Source organism: Manis pentadactyla, chromosome 13 (assembly GCF_030020395.1).
Source record: "Manis pentadactyla isolate mManPen7 chromosome 13, mManPen7.hap1, whole genome shotgun sequence".
NCBI lineage: Eukaryota > Metazoa > Chordata > Mammalia > Pholidota > Manidae > Manis > Manis pentadactyla.
The window spans coordinates 21,059,868-21,080,446 of record NC_080031.1 but is presented as its reverse complement, the minus strand read 5'-3'; the positions used below and the strand labels follow the sequence as shown (position 1 = coordinate 21,080,446).

Below are 20,579 nucleotides of genomic sequence, written 5' to 3'. Positions count from 1 at the left end.
CACCTCAAACCCACACAGGTCTCTCCCCTACATGCAAACCATGTGCAACCAAGGTTGCCCCCCCGCCCCACCAAGTCCCACAGAGTTGCCATGTGTTTCTGATTTCTCTTCAGGGTCAGACCTGGGAGTGCTGTCTCCATGCCCTGGCACCACCAGGCTCCCTCCCCCGAGGGCTGGCTACCCCTGCCTATTCTGCTGCTCCTGGCTTCTCTCCATGTCCTGAACAGAAGCCCTGTGCCACAGGTCCTGGGACTCCCTTTGGTGCTGCACCCATTCTCAGGTGGGTTCCGGTCATTTGTCTCCATAAGACTTTTAACCTCCCAGCTATTCAGAAGCTCCACAACCTCCCACATCCCACCTGTGACCCACCTGGGATGTGGGCCCATCTTGCCTTTCTCCAGCACCCTGTCCCAGCCTGGCATTCAGGACCCAGTCCTGGGATCACCTGACCCCTGGGAGCATGTTCTCCTCCAATAAAACATCAAGACTTGAACGTCGCCCACTCCCTGGTTTTGATTCTGTCTCCCTCTTTACCCAGTGGCCCAGGGCAGGGAATACCACACAACAGCTGGTGCTCAGCAGCGTCCATAAAGGACCCTCTTGTTCCATCTGATCCCGGGAATCCTCAGAGACTGTTCTAGTCAAAGGGTTGAGCATGGAGGGAAGGACTGAAGGCAGGTGGAGGGCTGGGCTGAGAGAGGAAGAGAGTGTCTAGCAGGGCAGGATTCAGCCAGTGTCAGGCCTGGAAGGGTCCCTGGGAGCCAGGGAACTAGGGCTGTCATGGTGGGGGCTGAGTGCAGCCCAGGCAGCCCAGGTGGACTCCCCACTGTGGCCCCAGGGAGCCCCTCAGTCCTCTGACTGTCCTGTGGCCTTGCCCACTGGTGCTGCCTTAGAGAATTGAAGCATAACTGACCTGTTCAACGTGAGCTTCATGAGGGTTTTGGCATGTTTTCAAATGTGTTGAAAGGTGTCTGCAGTTTTGGGTTGGGGGGAGGCATGGGCTAGTATGAGGCCATAGTGATAGGCTAAAAGATGCTAAAGAATAGCTGGAGACGTCTGCATGCCCATTTCCCTGCTGCCCATGAACTCTTCCATTTTGGGAGCCCATTATCCAAACACTGGAACTTCCCATAACTTTAGTGACAGGTTCTGAGTCCTGTAAGACATGTGCCTCCCTAGCAGGGAGTAACAGGATCGCATCCTGCTCCATCCCTATACTGCCCTAAAGTGACACACACACACACACACACAGGCACACCATGCATTCACAAGGAAATGGATGCCTACACACCCCTGCATGAGGTTTCCCACGGACCTCTTTTCTACTGAAAAGGTCTTTACAAACTCACCACCCTTCCTTCCTTCCCACCTACTTTTTCACCTCCCTCTCATCTCCAAGAAATCATTCTCCCTCTTGGTGGCCACTCATATCACATCCCTCCATTTGCTCTCCATGGCCATTCTCCTCTGGTACCCACACCCTCATTATCCCTTACTTAAATTGCTACCATAGATCCCTAGCTGAGCTTCCTAGAGGTCCTGGCTTTTGTCCCTGGTCACTTTACAATCAACTATGGAGTTTTTTCTTGAAGCACAGGTTTGACCATGTCAGACCTCTGTTCAAAAATATATAGCTCAGGGACCCAAGATGGCGGCGTTGAGCAGAGCAGCGGAAATCCCCTCCCAAAACAACATATATATGAGAAAATATAACAAAGACAACCCTTCCTAGAATAAAGACCAGAGGACACAGGACAATATCCAGACCACATCCGCACCTGAGAGAACCCAGTGCCTCCTTAAGTGGGTAAGATACAAGCCCCGGCCCGGCGGGACCCGAGCGCCCCTCCCCCCAGCTCCCGGCGGGAGAAGAGCAGGCAGAGCGGGAGGGAGACGGAGCCCAGGGCTGCCGAACACCCAGCCCCCGCCATCCGGGCCAGAGCGCAGACACAGTGCATGCGGGGCCCTGGATACTAGGGAAACAGGGCAGCAAGAACGGTGAGCGGGTACGGGAGGCCTGGCGCCGGAGGACATAAGAAAAGCGACCAGCCATTTTTTTTTTTGCTGTTTTGTTTTGGCGAGCGCTTTTTGGAAGTCTTAAAGGGATAGGGACCCCAATACTAGGGAAACAGGGCAGCAAGACCAGTGAGCAGATGCCTGAGGCTGGAGCAGGAGAATAAAGAAAAACGAGCGGCCATTTTTTATTCATTTATTTATTTATTTAATTTTAAAAATTTCTTTTTTTTTTCTTTTTTTTTCTTTTTGTGGTCGTTGTTTTGTTTTGGCGGGTGCTTTTTGGAAGTCTTAAAGGGGCAGGGTGGGACACTTAATCCAGAGGTAGAGAATCCGGGGATCTCTGGGCACCCTAACCCCTGGGCTGCAGGGAGCAGGGAGGGCCCTTACGGAGATAAATAGCCTCCCAGCCGCTCCCGCTCCAACGCGACTCCACCATTTTGGAGCAGCTGCCCGAGCCAGGCCACGCCCACAGCAACAGCGGAGATAAACTCCAGAGCAGCCGGGCAGGAAGCAGAAACCCTGTCTGCGCGCAGCTACCCAGCACAAGCCACTAGAGGTCACTGTTCTCCCAGGAGAGGAGGGCCACAAAACAAGAAGGGAAGTTCTTCCAGCCGTCACTCGTCCCAGTTCTGCAAACTATTCCCAATACCATGAAAAGGCAAAACTACACGCAGACAAAGATCACAGAGACAACACCAGAGAAGGAGACAGACCTAACTAGTCTTCCTGACGAAGAATTCAAAATAAGAATCATAAACAGGCTGACAGAGATGCAGAGAAATACGCAAGAGATGTGGGATGAAGTCCGGAGGGAGATCACAGATGCCAGAAAGGAGATTGCAGAAATGAAACAAACTCTGGAAGGGTTTATAAGCAGAATGGATAGGATGCAAGAGGCCATTGATGGACTTAAAACCAGAGAACAGGAACGCATAGAAGCTGACATAGAGAGAGATAAAAGGATCTCCAGGAATGAAACAATGTTAAGAGAACTGTGTGACCAATCCAAAAGGAAAAATATCCGTATTATAGGGGTTCCAGAAGAAGAAGAGAGAGGAAAAGAGATGGAAAGTATCTTAGAAGAAATAATTGCTGAAAACTTCCCCAAACTGGGGGAGGAAATAATCGAACAAACCACGGAAATACACAGAACCCCCAATAGAAAGGATCCAAAGAGGACAACACCAAGAAACATAATAATTGAAATGGCAAAGATCAAGGACAAGGAAGGAAAGAGCTTTAAAGGCAGCTAGAGAGAAAAAGGTCACCTATAAAGGAAAACCCATCAGGCTAACATCACACTTCTCGACAGAAACCCTACAGGCCAGAAGAGAATGGCATGATATATTTAATACAATGAAACAGAAGGGCCTTGAACCAAGGGTACTGTATCCAGCAAGACTATCATTCAAATATGATGGTGGGATTAAACAATTCCCAGACAAACAAAAGCTGAGGGAACTTGATTCCCACAAACCACCTCGACAGGACATCTTACAGGGACTGTTCTAGATGGGAGCACTCCTAGAAAGAGCACAGCACAAAACACCCAACATATGAAGAATTGAGGAGGAGGAATAAGAAGGGAGAGAAGAAAAGAATCTCCAGGTAGTGTATATAACAGCTCAATAAGCGAGCTAAGTTAGGCAGTAAGATACTAAAGAGGCTAACCTTGAACCTTTGGTAACCACGAATTTAAAGCCTGCAATGGCAATAAGTACATATCTTTCAATAGTCACCCTAAATGTTAATGGGCTGAATGCACCAATCAAAAGACACAGAGTAACAGAATGGATAAAAAAGCAAGACCCATCTATATGCTGCTTACAAGAAACTCACCTCAAACCCAAAGACATGTACAGACTAAAAGTCAAGGGATGGAAAAACATATTTCAGGCAAACAACAGTGAGAAGAAAGCAGGGGTTGCAGTACTAATATCAGACAAAATAGACTTCAAAACAAAGAAAGTAACAAGAGATAAAGAAGGACACTACATAATGATAAAGGGCTCAGTCCAACAAGAGGATATAACCATTCTAAATATATATGCACCCAACACAGGTGAACCAGCATATGTGAAACAAATACTAACAGAACTAAAGGGGGAAATAGACTGCAATGCATTCATTCTAGGAGACTTCAACACACCAATCACCCCAAAGAATAGATCCACCGGGCAGAAAATAAGTAAGGACACGGAAGCACTGAACAACACAGTAGAGCAGATGGACCTAATAGACATCTATAGAACTCTACATCCAAAAGCAAAAGAATATACATTCTTCTGAAGAGCACATGGAACATTCTCCAGAATAGACCACACACTAGGCCACAAAAAGAGCCTCAGTAAATTCCAAAAGATTGAAATCCTACCAACCAACTTTTCAGACCACAAAGGCATAAAACTAGAAATAAACTGTACAAAGAAAGCAAAAAGGCTCACAAACACATGGAGGCCTAACAGCACGCTCCTAAATAATCAATGGATCAATGACCAAATCAAAATGGAGATCCAGCAATATATGGAAACAAATGACAACAACAACACTATGCCCCAACGTCTGTGGGACACAGCAAAAGCAGTCTAAAGAGGAAATTATATAGCAATCCAAGCATATTTAAAAAAGGAAGAACAATCCCAAATGAATGGTCTAATGTCACAATTATCGAAATTGGAAAAAGAAGAACAGATGAGGCCTAAGGTCAGCAGAAGGAGGGACATAATAAAGATCAGAGAAGAAATAAATAAAATTGAGAAGAATAAAACAATAGCAAAAATCAATGAAACCAAGAGCTGGTTCTTTGAGAAAATAAACAAAATAGATAAGCCTCTAGCCAGACTTATTAAGAAGAAAAGAGAGTCAACACAAATCAACAGTATCAGAAACGAGAAAGGAAATATCACGACAGACCCCACAGAAATACAAAGAATTATTAGAGAATACTATGAAAACCTATATGCAAACAAGCTGGGAAACCTAGGAGAAATGGACAACTTCCTAGATAAATACAACCTTCCAAGATTGACCCAGAAAGAAACAGAAAATCTAAACAGACCAATTACCAGAACGAAATTGAAGCAGTAATCAAAAAACTACCAAACAACAAAACCCTCGGGCCAGATGGATTTACCTCGGAATTTTATCAGACATACAGGGAAGACATAATACCCATTCTCCTTAAAGTTGTCCAAAATATAGAGGAGGAGGGGATACTCCCAAACTCATTCTATGAAGCTAACATCACCCTAATACCAAAACCAGGCAAAGACCCCACCAAAAAAGAAAACTACAGACCAATATCCCTGATGAACGTAGATGCAAAAATACTCAACAAAATATTAGCAAACCAAACTCAAAAATACATCAAAAGGACCATACACCATGATCAACTGGGATTCATCCCAGGGATGCAAGGATGGTACAACATTCGAAAGTCCATCAACATCATCCACCACATCAACAAAAAGAAGGACAAAAACCACATGATCATCTCCATAGATGCTGAAAAAGCATTTGACAAAGTTCAACATCCATTCATGATAAAAACTATCAGCAAAATGGGAATAGAGGGCAAGTACCTCAACATAATAAAGGCCATCTATGATAAACCCACAGCCAAAATTATATTGAACAGCGAGAAGCTGAAAGCATTTCCTCTGAGATCGGGAACTAGACAGGGATGCCCACTCTCCCCACTGTTATTTAACATAGTACTGGAGGTCCTAGCCAAGGCAATCAGACAAAACAAAAAAATACAAGGAATCCAGATTGGTAAAGATTGCATACAGTAAAACAACAAATTTGACTGGATCTATACTGTTGGAACTCAACCAAGAATTAGGAGAAATGCAAATTGTAGCACTCCAAAATCTTACAACTACAGACTATTCACTGTTAAAAGAACATAAGGGATGTGAACATTCCCCAGGAATGGGTTGTTTTAATTTGTCTGATTTCTCTCAGACTGTTCAAGTTCAGTTGGACAATATCCACCATATCATAGATAAGTTTTCACAAATGCCTAAGGTGCCTAACTGGTTTTCTTGGTTTCACTGGAGATGGCTGGTAATACAGATATGCTTTGGTTATGTAACTATACTCCGATTATGTTAATGTGTGTGCACAATTTAAGTAGTAGCTTAAAACCTATACATGCTGAAGTTATTCTACAAGAAGATATGTCAAAGAAATAATCAATCTTCCCATGTTTTCTTCCACCTGCTACTTCTATAGCTTTTCTTCTTCCTTCCTAATTACAACCCTTAAATAGAATTCGTGCCTCATATCAAATTTACCGAGTATCATAATACTTCCAAGTGGTAAAGATACCTCAAGACAAATGCTGGGCATAGAAGCTACAGGGCATAAATATGCAAAGAAATAAAAAGCTAACCATTTCAAACAATAAGGCTTCTCTCTCACCTACGAACTTTACATTTCCCTGTATGGCCCCGGAATATGACTGGTTAGCCAGAGACAGGTAAGATTCCTCAAGGGAGGAACAACCTAAGACAGGCACAGTCGCAGGGGCGTCATCAGGTGAGAAATTGGGGATCAACAGAGGTGAGGCTTAGAACCTCATCCCCCCTGTTCTAAGAGAAATCTTCTGCATATGTGGATGTTTTATTGCCCTTGTCTAGCTTGGATTAACACATAGTCTACAGGCACACACCTGATCATCTACATTTGCTCTCTTACAACACTAACCTATGTTTTCTACCTTTATCTTGTATCTACCTACCACTTCAGCATTTTATTAAAAAGAATAATAATAAAGAGAGAAATGTGGTATCCACATATAAATCAAGTATAAGAATCAAATGAGTATCATATTTGAACTGGCTGTTTATAGTTCATAATGCATGAGCAAAACCGAAAGTTTCTGTGATGACTGCCCTTGTAACTGTTCACTATGTAACTTTTTCACTATGTAAGAATTTGTTCTCCATGTAAGAACTTGTTTGTTATGCTTCAGAAGATTGGAGACTGACGAAAATTAGGCTTGGAGTGGATTAATGATTGTGCACTGAGCATTGACTCCCCTATACAGAATTTTATTGTTGTTAACAACCATTTGATCAATAAATATGACAGAAGCCCTCACAACAACAACAACAAAAAAAAAAGTACACACTTCCAATGGTAAAATAAATAAGTAACCAGGATGTAATGTATAGCATAAGGAATATAGTCAAAATATTGTAACAACTTGGTATGGTGATAGCTGGTAGCTAGAATTATCATGTATATAAATGTTGAATCACTGTGTTGTACACCTGAAACTAATGTAATGTAATACTGTGTGTCAACTACCCTTCAATAAAAAATAATTATCTACAAAAAAAAAAAAAAAAATCTATAGCTCTCTGATGCTCACAGAAGATACCCAAATCCCTCAGCCGGGCATTATGAGCCTCTATTGCCTTGGCCCCAGGCTCACCTGTGGAGCATCACCTCCCAGCCCTCCAGAGTCAACCCTGTGATCTGGACCACTCACTACACAAGTCTCCTTGACGATGCCTGTTACTCTGTCTTTCCTATCCTTCAAGAACTAGTTCAAGTTTCCACATGCTGTGGGAGGCCATCCTTGATTTCTTTCCCTAGTTATTCTTGCTCTGTCCTTTGTTACCATGGCAAGGCACTCTCCCTTCATTTTTGCCCTCACCACCATTTAACCAAGTGTTGGGTTACTGGTCAGCCTGACTTAAGTTCCTTTTCTACCCTGTAAGGACCTCAAGGGCAGACTGTGTCCCCTCCACAGTGGCCTAACTCCCAAGAGTAAAAAAGCTTGGACCAGCATGATCCAATGGACCCAGTGGGATCTTCCTTCTTTCCCACTTAAGGACTCTGTGCTTCTGACCCGAGGGCCTCCCATGTCCATCAAGCCCAAGCAGCTGTGTTTCTGCTTGGTACAGTAAGACACCCTGCAGCATTAAGAGGCTGTACTTTTGGAACTTCTGCACCAATTCATCTGTAAATTGGTATGTGTATAGATTTCCAATTTCCTTCTACATTATATGACCTTAAAACAAAGGAGTCATGAGTCAGAGGAGTGGGGCACATCCATCAGAGGGCAGAGGTTCTGCCTCCCAGTCTGCCAGCAGACTCTTTACCAAGCTCCTCCCTGTCCAGAGGTGAAGCTGGTCACGCACACTCAGCAACATCTGTGGGTCTCCTGGTGGTGACTGTAATTGGTGTGTGCAGAGGCAGGGTGACAAACCAGACACCTGTCCTCAGGGATGATGGACTTTTCATGGGAAATCAGGATGCTTGGTCATGGGTAGGTGAGGCTATTAGGCAAGGATTGAGAGAGGATGTGTCAGTTGGAAAAACGTTCTGATTCTGATTCTCTTGGCTCTCCTAGACTGCGCTTCCCCTTGGACTGTCCATCCCCAGCCGTCTGCTCCAGTCTGGCCCTTTACAGGCGTATGAGGGGGCAGGACATTTGGCACCATCCTCCATTATGAGCCTTTTAGAAACTCAGAAGCCTCAAGCTCAGAGGCTAACCCAGTCCTGTCCAGTAATCCCCTGCTGGATCTCAGTTCTTGGGCATCACACTATGTCAGCATGCCCCCTTAGCTTGGGAGTCCATTTGAAAGCCTATGTCTGACATGGCACTACTTCCTCCTGACACATTCAAATTCTGCTCCCTCCACCATTTTCCCAGTACCCGCAGAGGCAGGAAGAGACATTCTCAAAAGGTGCTGCTCCTCAGGCCAGGGAGGATGTGCTACTCAGGCTATTTCCCTTATTTCTTATCAGTCTGCAAAGCAGAGCCCCTCTGGACATGGAAGGTTTTTCCAGCAGCACTGCCAGGGACAGGCAGGAGCAGGCGGGCGCCACTGCTCTCCTATCACCATGTGGCGACTGGCAGGGAAGCCACAGGCCTTTCCTGTCCCTACTGTCAGATTTTCCCTCCCATCAGCTCCCACCTGACCCTGGATGGAGAGTGAGAATGCTGAAGGGGGTGGGGGCCTCATGGCCTCTTCTGTCTAGGTGGGAAGCATGTCCATGAGCCCTACTTGCCCAGGGTTCAAAAGTCTTAGCAAATGCTCCTCTGTGTAGGTCTGCTCTTTCCAGGTTATGGAGGGCAAGCTCCCTGAGTATTCTGGTTAAGATTCCATGGATGGGAAAGGGAGTAACAAAGGATGGTGTCCTTGGGCTCTTTCCCTGGAGCTGTGATGGTTGATGTCCTTTGTATACCATACGATTTAGAAAAGCCTGCAAGGAGGTCCTTCTCTGATGCCCATAAACATTCTGAATGTCATGTATACATACATGTGAGATTCCCACAGACACAAGGGCATCCTTCTTCTTTACCATTCCTTCTGCTTTTCCAGGCTGCATCTAAAAATGTCAACAGGTGAGAAAACTAGGGGTTGAGAATTCTAAAGATGTCAGGATCATCATTCTTAGAGTATGTATAAACCAGGTGCATTCCATGAATGATTGCTATTTCCAGAACAACCCAGTGATAACTGTCCCTGCTTCCCCCTCTCTGAGGCAGGGGTCCCCTTGGGCCACTTCATACAGCTGTGACCCTGGGACAAGCACACCCTGAGGGGCACCTGGGGCCAGGGTTGGAGGGCCACTTACACGTCGAGGATGATATACATGTCGATGGCAGCCTCACAGGGTTGCAGCCTCTTCTCCTCCTTGGGCTGCCTGTGTCCTCATAGACATTCCTCCAGCCTGAGGGGCTGTACGAGGATTGTCCTGTGCTCAGCAGCACATGTGGCAGCAGGAGCACCAGGAACAGGTGAGGCATCCAGGGGCGCCTGCTCCTCACTTCCATCGTCTCCTCTGTCACTCTCCTCTTTCCTGAGGTGGGGAGGGATCAGAGCAGTCAGCACCTGTTCCTCTCCGCCCCAGCCCCTGCCCCTGCCTCTGTCAGTGCCCAGGGGCCTCAGCCCCTCCCACCCTTTCACCGAGGCTCCCTGGCCTTGTAAACATCCACCTGTACCTGCTGTGGCAGAAGAGGTAAGCGTTTGGCGAAGGGAGAACACTAGGAGGGAGAACTCCCTGAGTGGCCCTTACCCCAACCTGCAGACACTATTACTTGTGTTGTCCCTTATGATGTATGGGAGGTTGACATGGTGACTTTGTGACCTGTGGCTCAGCTAAGAGTCCTGCCCACTGGTAACCCCAGGGTGGGGTAATAAGGTCTTTTAGGGGCAGTAAGACAAGGCCTCCATGTGTCCCTTATCTCAAACCCTTATAGGCAGCCACTGAAATTTCAGAGGAACTCCGACATTTTTTGGCAAACTGAAAGAGGGCAGCTCAGGTGGCTTAAATAAGGACATCACTGTGTGCGAAGAGAGACAGGAAATGGGATACTGGAGTGCTGTAAAGGTCATTCATGTGAACACTGAAATCACCCAAGGGATAGAAGGATCTAGAAAAAAAGGTTGTGCAAGCCTGCAGTGCTTTCTCTGAATGAGGGACATTCCAGTTATCTACTGCTGAGTATTGAACCATCTCAAAGCTAGCAACATAAAACAGAACCGTGTTATATGCTCACAGGTTCTGTGGAACAGAAATTAAGAGAGGGTTAAGGTTGGGGGAATGGTTTCCGTCTCCTTCAAGGAAAAACATGGGCAACGTGTTTCCAGAATTCAGACTGCCATCCATGTAAAAGTATTTAGAAATGCCTCCAGGAATATATTTGGTTTTTACATTTGTATGAACAAAATAAGAAGTGATGTATGTTCAAAATTTTCCTCTAGTAATTCTAAAACAGGTCTTTCAATATACATAACATAAAAATTACAAGCCATAAACATATTGTGTTGGTGGCATTTTGTGTGTGTGTGTGTGTGTGATGTATTTAAAGTAATGGGGCATATTAAATAGAGGTTATATTTTATTTGATGGAATTAGTATTCATCTCTGATTAGCATATTAGCTTCTCCTGCTTCTAATCTTTCATGACACTTGGTTTTGTCATATTTGGATATTTACCTACTGATTTGACATTGAATTGTCATCTTAATTTGCATTTCTGTTATTACTGATGGTAAAGAACTTCTGTTCACATTGACGTCGGGGTTCTTGTTTGCAGAGTTGAAGAATGAACTTAACAGTCAAGGTAGGAGTGCCAGGGAGAGGCTTTTATTTAGAGATACAGTGAGAATATAAATACAGCTACTGCCTCACACCAGGAGGGGATGAGGGTCTCTAGTGGTATGTTCTCTAGGGGATTTATAGGCAATTGAGAGACAAAGAGCAAGGGATGCAGATCAATCAGATGGTCTCTAAATGTTTATCTTTAAAGAGACACTAAGTTTCTTATCAAAAACACACTAAACAAATGGACTTAATAGACATCTACAGAACTCTATACCCAAAAGCAGCAGGATACACATTCTTCTCAAGTGCACATGGAACATTTTCCAGAATAGACCACATACTAGGCCACAAAAAGAGCCTCAGTAAATTCAAAAAGATTGAAATTCTACCAACCAACTTCTAGGACCACAAAGGCATAAAACTGGAAATAAACTGTACAAAAACAAAAAGGCTCACAAACACATGGAGGCTTAACAACATGCTCCTAAATAATCAATGGATTGATGACCAAATTAGAACATAGATCAAGCAATATCTTGACACCGACGGCATAAAGCCCCAACTTCTGTGGGACACAGCAAAGGCAGTTCTAAGAGGAAAATATATAGCAATCCAGGCCTATCTAAGGAAGGAAGAACAATCACAAATGAATAGTCTAAAGTCACAATTATTGAAACTGGAAAAAGAAGAACACATGAGGCCTAAAGTCAGCAGAAGGAGGGACAAAATAAAGATCAGAGAAGTAATAAACAAAACTGAGAATAATAAAACAAAAGAAAAAAATCAATGAAACCAAGAGCTGGTTCTTTGAAAAAATAAACAAAACAGATAAGCTGCTAGTGAGACTTATTAAGAGAAAAAGAGAATCTACACATATCAACAGAATCAGAAATGAGAAAGGAAAAATCGTGACAGACCTCACAGAAATACAAAAAATTATTAGAGAGTACTATGAAAATCTATATGCTAACCAGCTGCAAAACCTAGAATAGACAACTTCCTAGAAAAATACAACCTTTCAAGACTGACCAGGCAAGAAACAGAAAATCTAAACAGACCAACTAAGAGCAAAGAAATTGAATCGGTAATTAAAAAAATGACCCAGGAACAAAACCCCTGGTCCAGATGGATCCACCGTTGAATTTTATCAGACACAAAGAAAAGACATAATACCCATTCTCCTTAAAGTTTTCCAAAAAATAGAAGAGGATGGAATACTTCCAAACTCATTCAATGAAACCAGCATCACTCTAATACAAAAACCAGGCAAAGACCCCACCAAAAAAGAAAATTACAGACCAATATCCCTGATGAACATATATGCAAAAATACTCAACAAAATATTAGCAAACTGAATTCAAAAATACATCAAGAGGATCATACACCATGACCAAGTGGGATTCATCTCAGGGATGCAAGGATGGTACAACATTCTAAAATCCATCAACATCATCCACCACATCAACAAAAAGGACAGAACCCACATGATCATTTCCACAGATGCTGAAAAAGCATTTGACAAAATTCAACATCCATTCATGATAAAAACTCTCAACAAAATGGGTATACAGGGCAAGTACCTCAACATAATAAAGGCCATATACAACAAACCCATAGCCAACATCATAACAGCGAGAAGCTGAAAGCTTTTCCTCTTAAGATTGGGAACAAGACAGGGATGCCCACTCTCCCCACTATTATTCAACACAGTACTGTAGGTACTAGCCATGCAATCAGGCAAAACAAAGAAATACAAGGCATCCAGATTGGTAAAGAATTCAAAGTGTCACTACTTGCAGATGACATGATACTGTACATAAAAAACCCTAAAGACTGCAGTCCAAAACTACTAGAACTAATATCTGAATTCAGCAAAGTTGCAGGATACAAAATACACAGAAATCTGTTGCTTTCCTATACACTATCAATGAATTAAAAGAAAGAGAAATCAGGAAAACAATTCCATTCACACTTGCATCAAAAAGAATAAAATACCTAGGAATAAACCTAACCAAGGAAGTGAAAGACCTATACCCTGAAAACTACAAGACACTCTTAAGAGAAATTAAAGAGGACAATAACAAATGGAAACTCATTCCATGCTCTTGGCTAGGAAGAATTAATATCGTCAAAATGGCCATCCTGCCCACAGCAATATACAGATTGGATGCAATCCCTATCAAATTACCAACAGCATTCTTCAATGAACTGGAACAAATAGTTCTAAAATTCATATGGAACCACCAAAGACCCCGAATAGCCAAAGCAATCCTGAGAAGGAAGAATAAAGGGGGGGGGATCTCGCTCCCCAACTTCAAGGTCTACTACAAAAGCACAGTAATCAAGACAATTTGGTACTGGCACAAGAACAGAGCCACAGACCAGTGAAACAGAATAGAGAGTCCAGACATTAACCGAAACACATATGGTCAGTTAATATACAATAAAGGAGCCATGGACATATAATGGGGAAATGACAGTCTCTTCAACAGATAGTGCTGGCAAAACTGGACAGCTACATGTAAGAGAATGAAACTGGATCACTGTCTAACCCCATACACAAAAGTAAACTTGAAATGGATCAAAGGCCTGAATGGAAGCCATGAAACCATAAAACTCTTAGAAAAAAACTTAGGCAAAAATCTCTTGGACATAAACATGAGCAACCTCTTCATGAACATATCTCCCCGGGGCAAGGAAAACAAAAGCAAAAATGAACAAGAGGGACTACATCAAGCTGAAAAGCTTCTGTACAGCAAAGGACACCACCAAGAGAACCAAAAGGTACCCTACAGTATGGGAGAATATATTAAAAAATGATGGATCCGATAAAGGGTTGACATCCAAAATATATAAAGAGCTCACACACCTCAACAGACAAAAAGCAAATAATCCAATTAAAAAATGGGCAGAGGAGCTGAGCAGGCAGTTCTCCAAAGAAGAAACTCAGATGGCCAACAGACACCTGAAAAGATGCTCCACTTTACTAGTCATCAGAGAAATGCATATTAAAACCACAATGAGATATCACCTCACATCAGTAAGGATTGCCACCATCCAAAAGACAAACAACAAATGTTGACGAGGTTATGGAGAAAGGGTAGTCCTCCTACACTGCTGGTGGGAATGTAAACTAGTTCAATCATTGTGGAAAGCAGTATGGAGGTTCCTCAAAAAGGTCAAAACAGAAATACCATTTGACCCAGGAATTCCACTCCTAGGAATTTACCCTAAGAATGCAGCAGGCAGTTTGAAAAAGACAGATGCACCCCTATGTTTATCGCAGCACTATTTACAATAACCAAGAAATGGAAGCAACCTAAGTGTCCATCAGTAGATGAATGAAGAAGAGGTGGTACATATACACAATGGAATATTATTCAGCCATAAGAAGAAAACAAATACTACCATTTGCAACAACATGGATGGAGCTAGAGGGTATTATGCTCAGTGAAATAAGCCAGGTGGAGAAAGACAAGTACCAAATGATTTCACTCATATGGGTAGTATAAGAGCAAAGAAAAACTGAAGGAACAAAACAGCAGCAGAATCACAGAACCCACGAATGGACTAACCGTTACCAAAGGGAAAGGGACTGGGGAGGATGGGTGGGAAGGGAGGGATAAGGGTGGGGAAAAAGAAAGGGGGCATTAGGATTAGCATGTATAGTGTGAGGGGGGCACGGGGAGGGCTGTGCAACACAGAGAAGACAAGTAGTGATTTTACAGCATCTTACTACACTGATGGACAGTGACTGTGAAGGGCTTTGTGGGGGTACTTGGTGATTGGGGGAGTCTAGTAAACATAATGTTCCTCATGTTCTTTTAGATTAATGATACAAAAATAAAACAAAAAAGAAAGAAAAAAGAAACTTTTCTCTAGTGTTGGCACCATTTCCATTCCCATCATGTAGAAGGATTCCAGTCTCTCCACATCCCTAACAACACTTATTATTATTCCTTTATAATAGCCATGCTAACTGATGTGTGATTATATCTTTTGGCTTTGATTTGTATTTCTCTGATTATTTGTCATGTTAAACATGTTTTCATGTGTGTGTTGCCCATTTTTATGGCTTTAAAGTAGCACCTATTCAAGTTTTTGGATCCTTTTTCAATTCTTTCTACCAAGTTGTAGAAGTTACTTATTTTGGATATAAACCCCTCATCAGATACATGATTCTCAAATATTTATCCCATTCTGTAGGTTGCCTTTTCATTTGATTATTTCCTTTGTGGTACAGAAGCTTTTTTTAGTTTTATGCAGCCCCACTTGTTTATTTTTCCTTTTTGTTACTTATTCTTTTGGCATCTGACCCAAAGTGATCTGCAGATTCAGTGCTACCCCCCATAAATATCTCAGTGGTGTTTTTTTACAAAAGTAGAAAAACATCCTAATGTTCATATGGAACCACAAAATACCCAGAATAGCTAAACAATTAAGAGAGAACAAGGCAGGAGGCATCACACTTCCTGATTTATAACCAGACTACAAAGCTACAGTAATTAAATCAGCATGATACTGGCATGACAGACATACACCACAATAGAAGAGTGAGCACAGAAATAAGCAAATATGATCATCTGATTAAGGAGCCAAGGATAACAAAAGGAAAAGGATACTTTGTTCAACAAGCGGTATGTGAAAACTGGATAACCACATGCAAAAGAATGACATTGGAGCCCCATCTCACAGCATATACAAAAATATACTCAAGATAGAGGAGGGGGTGGAAGATGGCGGCGTTGAGTAGAGCAGCGGAAATCTCCTCCCAAAACCACATATATCTATGAAAATATAAAAAGACAACCCTTCCTAGAATAAAGACCAGAGGACACAGGACAATATCCAGACCACATCCGCACCTGAGAGAACCCAGCGCCTCGCGAAGGAGGTAAGATACAAGCCCCGGCCCCGCGGGAGCCGAGCGCCCCTCCCCCCAGCTCCCGGCGGGAGAAGAGCAGGCAGAGCGGGAGGGAGACGGAGCCCAGGGCTGCCGAACACCCAGCCCCAGCCATCCGGGCCAGAGCACAGACACAGTACGTGCGCAGGGGGCCCTGGATACTAGGAAAACAGGGCAGTAAGAATGGTGAACGGGCACCAGAGGCCTGGCGCCAGAGGACGTTAAGAAAAGCGAGCGACCAATTTTTTTTTTTTTTTTTGCTCTTTTGTTTTTGGCAAGCGCTTTTTGGAAGTCTTAAAGGGACAGGAACCCCAATACTAGGGAAACAGGGTAGCAAGATCGGTGAGCAGATGCCTGAGGCTTGCGCCAGAGAATAAAGAAAAACGAGCGGCCACCTTTTTTTTTTTTTTTAATTAAAAAAAAACTTTTTTTTTAATTAAAAAAATTTTTTTTTTTGGTGGTCGTTGTTGTGTTTTGGCGGGTGCTTTTTGAAAGTCTTAAAAGGGGCAGGGCGGGACACTTAATCCAGAGGTAGGGAATCTGGGGATCTCTGGGCACCCTAACCCCTGGGCTGCAGGGAGCAGGGAGGCCCCTTACGGAGATAAATAGCCTCCCAGCAGCTCCTGCTCCAACGCGACTCCACCACTTTGGAGTAGCTGCCCGAGCCAGGCCACGCCCACAGCAACAGCGGAGATAAACTTCATAGCAGCCGGGCAGGAAGCAGAAACCCTGTCTGGGCGCAGCTGCCCAGCAGAAGCCACTAGAGGTCGCTCTTCTCCCAGGAGAGGAGGGCCACAAATCAACACGAAGGGAAGTTCTTCCAGCCGTTACTTGTCCCAGCTCTGCAAACTATTCCTATCACCATGAAAAGGCAAAGCTACATGTAGACAAAGATCACAGAGACAACACCAGAGAAGGAGACAGACCTAGCCAGTCTTCCTGAAAAAGAATTCAAAATAAGAATCATAAACATGCTGACAGAGATGCAGAGAAATACGCAAGAGAAATGGGATGAAGTCTGGAGGGAGACTACAGATGCCAGAAAGGAGATCACAGAAATGAAACAAACTCTGGAAGGGTTTATAAGCAGAATGGATAGGATCCAAGGGGCCATTGATGGAATGGAAACCAGAAAACAGGAATGCATAGAAGCTGACATAGAGAGAGACAAAAGGATCTACAGGAATGAAACAATATTAAGAGAACTGTGTGACCAATCCAAAAGGAACAACATCCGTATTATAGGGGTTCCAGAAGAAGAAGAGAGAGGAAAAGAGATGGAAAGTATCTTAGAAGAAATAATTGCTGAAAACTTCCCCAAACTGGGGAAGGAAATAATCGAACAAACCACAGAAATACACAGAACCCCCAACAGAAAGGATAAAAGGAGGACAACACCAAGACACATAATAATTGAAATGGCAAAGACCAAGGACAAGGAAAGAGCTTTAAAGGTAGCTAGAGAGAAAAAGGTCACCTATAAAGGAAAACCCATCAGGCTAACATCACACTTCTCGACAGAAACCCTACAGGCCAGAAGAGAATGGCATGATATATTTAATACAATGAAACAGAAGGGCCTTGAACCAAGGATACTGTATCCAGCACGACTATCATTCAAATATGACAGTGGGATTAAACAATTCCCAGACAAACAAAAGCTGAGAGAATTTGCTTTCCACAAACCACCTCTACAGAACATCTTACAGGGACTGCTCTAGATGGGAGCACTCCTAGAAAGAGCACAGCACAAAACACCCAACATATGAAGAATCGAGGAGGAGGAACAAGAAGGGAGAGAAGAAAAGAATCTCCAGACAGTATATATAACAGCTCAATAAGCGAGCTAAGTTAGGCAGTAAGATACTAAAGAGGCTAACCTTGAACCTTTGGTAACCACGAATTTAAAGCCTGCAATGGCATTAAGTACATATCTTTCAATAGTCACCCTAAATGTTAATGGGCTGAATGCACCAATTAAAAGACACAGAGTAATAGAATGGATAAAAAAGCAAGACCCATCTATATGCTGCTTACAAGAAACTCACCTCAAACCCAAAGACATGCACAGATTAAAAGTCAAGGGATGGAAAAACATATTTCAGGCAAACAACAGCGAGAAGAAAGCAGGGGTTTGCAGTACTAATATCAGACAAAATAGACTTCAAAACAAAGAAAGTAACAAGAGATAAAGAAGGACACTACATAATGATAAAGGGCTCAGTCCAACAAGAGGATATAACCATTCTAAATATATATGCACCCAACACAGGAGCACCAGCATATGTGAAACAAATACTAACAGAACTAAAGGGGGAAATAGACTGCAATGCATTCATTCTAGGAGACTTCAACACACCAATCACCCCAAAGGATAGATCCACCGGGCAGAAAATAAGTAAGGACACGGAAGCACTGAACAACACAGTAGAGCAGATGGACCTAATAGACATCTATAGAACTCTACATCCAAAAGCAACAGGATATACATTCTTCTCAAGTGCACATGGAACATTCTCCAGAATAGACCACATACTAGGCCACAAAAAGAGCCTCAGTAAATTCCAAAAGACTGAAATCCTACCAACCAACTTTTCAGACCACAAAGGCATAAAACTAGAAATAAACTGTACAAAGAAAGCAAAGAGGCTCACAAACACATGGAGGCTTAACAACACGCTCCTAAATAATCAATGGATCAATGACCAAATCAAAATGGAGATCCAGCAATATATGGAAACAAATGACAACAACAACACTATGCCCCAACGTCTGTGGGACACAGCAAAAGCAGTCTAAAGAGGAAATTATATAGCAATCCAAGCATATTTAAAAAAGGAAGAACAATCCCAAATGAATGGTCTAATGTCACAATTATCGAAATTGGAAAAAGAAGAACAGATGAGGCCTAAGGTCAGCAGAAGGAGGGACATAATAAAGATCAGAGAAGAAATAAATAAAATTGAGAAGAATAAAACAATAGCAAAAATCAATGAAACCAAGAGCTGGTTCTTTGAGAAAATAAACAAAATAGATAAGCCTCTAGCCAGACTTATTAAGAAGAAAAGAGAGTCAACACAAATCAACAGTATCAGAAACGAGAAAGGAAATATCACGACAGACCCCACAGAAATACAAAGAATTATTAGAGAATACTATGAAAACCTATATGCAAACAAGCTGGGAAACCTAGGAGAAATGGACAACTTCCTAGATAAATACAACCTTCCAAGATTGACCCAGAAAGAAACAGAAAATCTAAACAGACCAATTACCAGAACGAAATTGAAGCAGTAATCAAAAAACTACCAAACAACAAAACCCTCGGGCCAGATGGATTTACCTCGGAATTTTATCAGACATACAGGGAAGACATAATACCCATTCTCCTTAAAGTTTTCCAAAAAATAGAGGAGGAGCGGATACTCCCAAACTCATTCTATGAAGCTAACATCACCCTAATACCAAAACCAGGCAAAGACCCCACCAAAAACGAAAACTACAGACCAATATCCCTGATGAACGTAGATGCAAAAATACTCAACAAAATATTAGCAAACCAAACTCAAAAATACATCAAAAGGATCATACACCATGACCAAGTGGGATTCATCCCAGGGATGCAAGGATTGTACAACATTCGAAAGACCATCAACATCATCCACCACATCAACAAAACGAAAGACAAAAACCACATGATCATCTCCATAGATGCTGAAAAAGCATTTGACAAAGTTCAACATCCATTCATGATAAAAACTATCAGCAAAATGGGAATAGAGGGCAAGTACCTCAACATAATAAAGGCCATCTATGATAAACCCACAGCCAACATTATATTGAACAGCGAGAAGCTGAAAGCATTTCCTCTGAGTTCGGGAACTAGACAGGGATGCCCATTCTCTCCACTGTTATTTAACATAGTACTGGAGGTCCTAGCCAAGGCAATCAGACAAAACAAAGAAATACAAGGAGTCCAGATTGGTAAAGAAGAAGTTAAACTGTCACTATTTGCAGATGACATGATACTGTACATAAAAAACCCTAAAGACTCCACCCCAAAACTACTAGAACTGGTATCGGAATACAGCAAAGTTGCAGGATACAAAATCAACACACAGAAATCTGTGGCTTTCCTATACACTAACAATGAACCAACAGAAAGAGAAATCAGGAAAACAACTCCACTCACAATTGCATCAAAAAAAATTAAATATCTAGGAATAAACCAAACCAAAGAAGTGAAAGACTTATACTCTGAAAACTACAAGTCACTCTTAAGAGAAATTAAAGGGGACACTAACAGATGGAAACTCATCCCATGCTCGTGGCTAGGAAGAATTAATATCGTCAAAATGGCCATCCTGCCCAAGGCAATATACAGATTTGATGCAGTCCCTATGAAACTACCAGCAACATTCTTCAATGAACTGGAACAAATAATTCAAAAATTCATATGGAAAAACCAAAGAGCCCGAATAGCCAAAGCAATCCTGAGAAAGAAGAATAAAGTAGGGGGGATCTCACTCCCCAACTTCAAGCTCTACTATAAAGCCATAGTAATCAAGACAATTTAGTACTGGCACAA

The 20,579-nt window shown here is 42.7% G+C and overlaps 1 protein-coding gene across 10 annotated transcripts in view; it reads right to left on the bottom strand.

The window, feature by feature from the left end:
* Positions 1 to 20,579, bottom strand: part of LOC118919760 (uncharacterized) — a 194,862-nt gene that overhangs the window by 138,079 nt on the left and 36,204 nt on the right. For 8 of the 10 annotated variants that reach the window (XR_008993316.1, XR_008993315.1, XR_008993313.1 and 5 more), the window contains one exon: positions 9,616 to 9,840. The exons of the other annotated variants lie outside the window; for them this stretch is intronic. The gene's annotated coding sequence lies outside the window, so the exon portion shown is untranslated. The remainder of the gene's footprint in view (positions 1 to 9,615; positions 9,841 to 20,579) is intronic. 10 annotated transcript variants of the gene reach the window in all.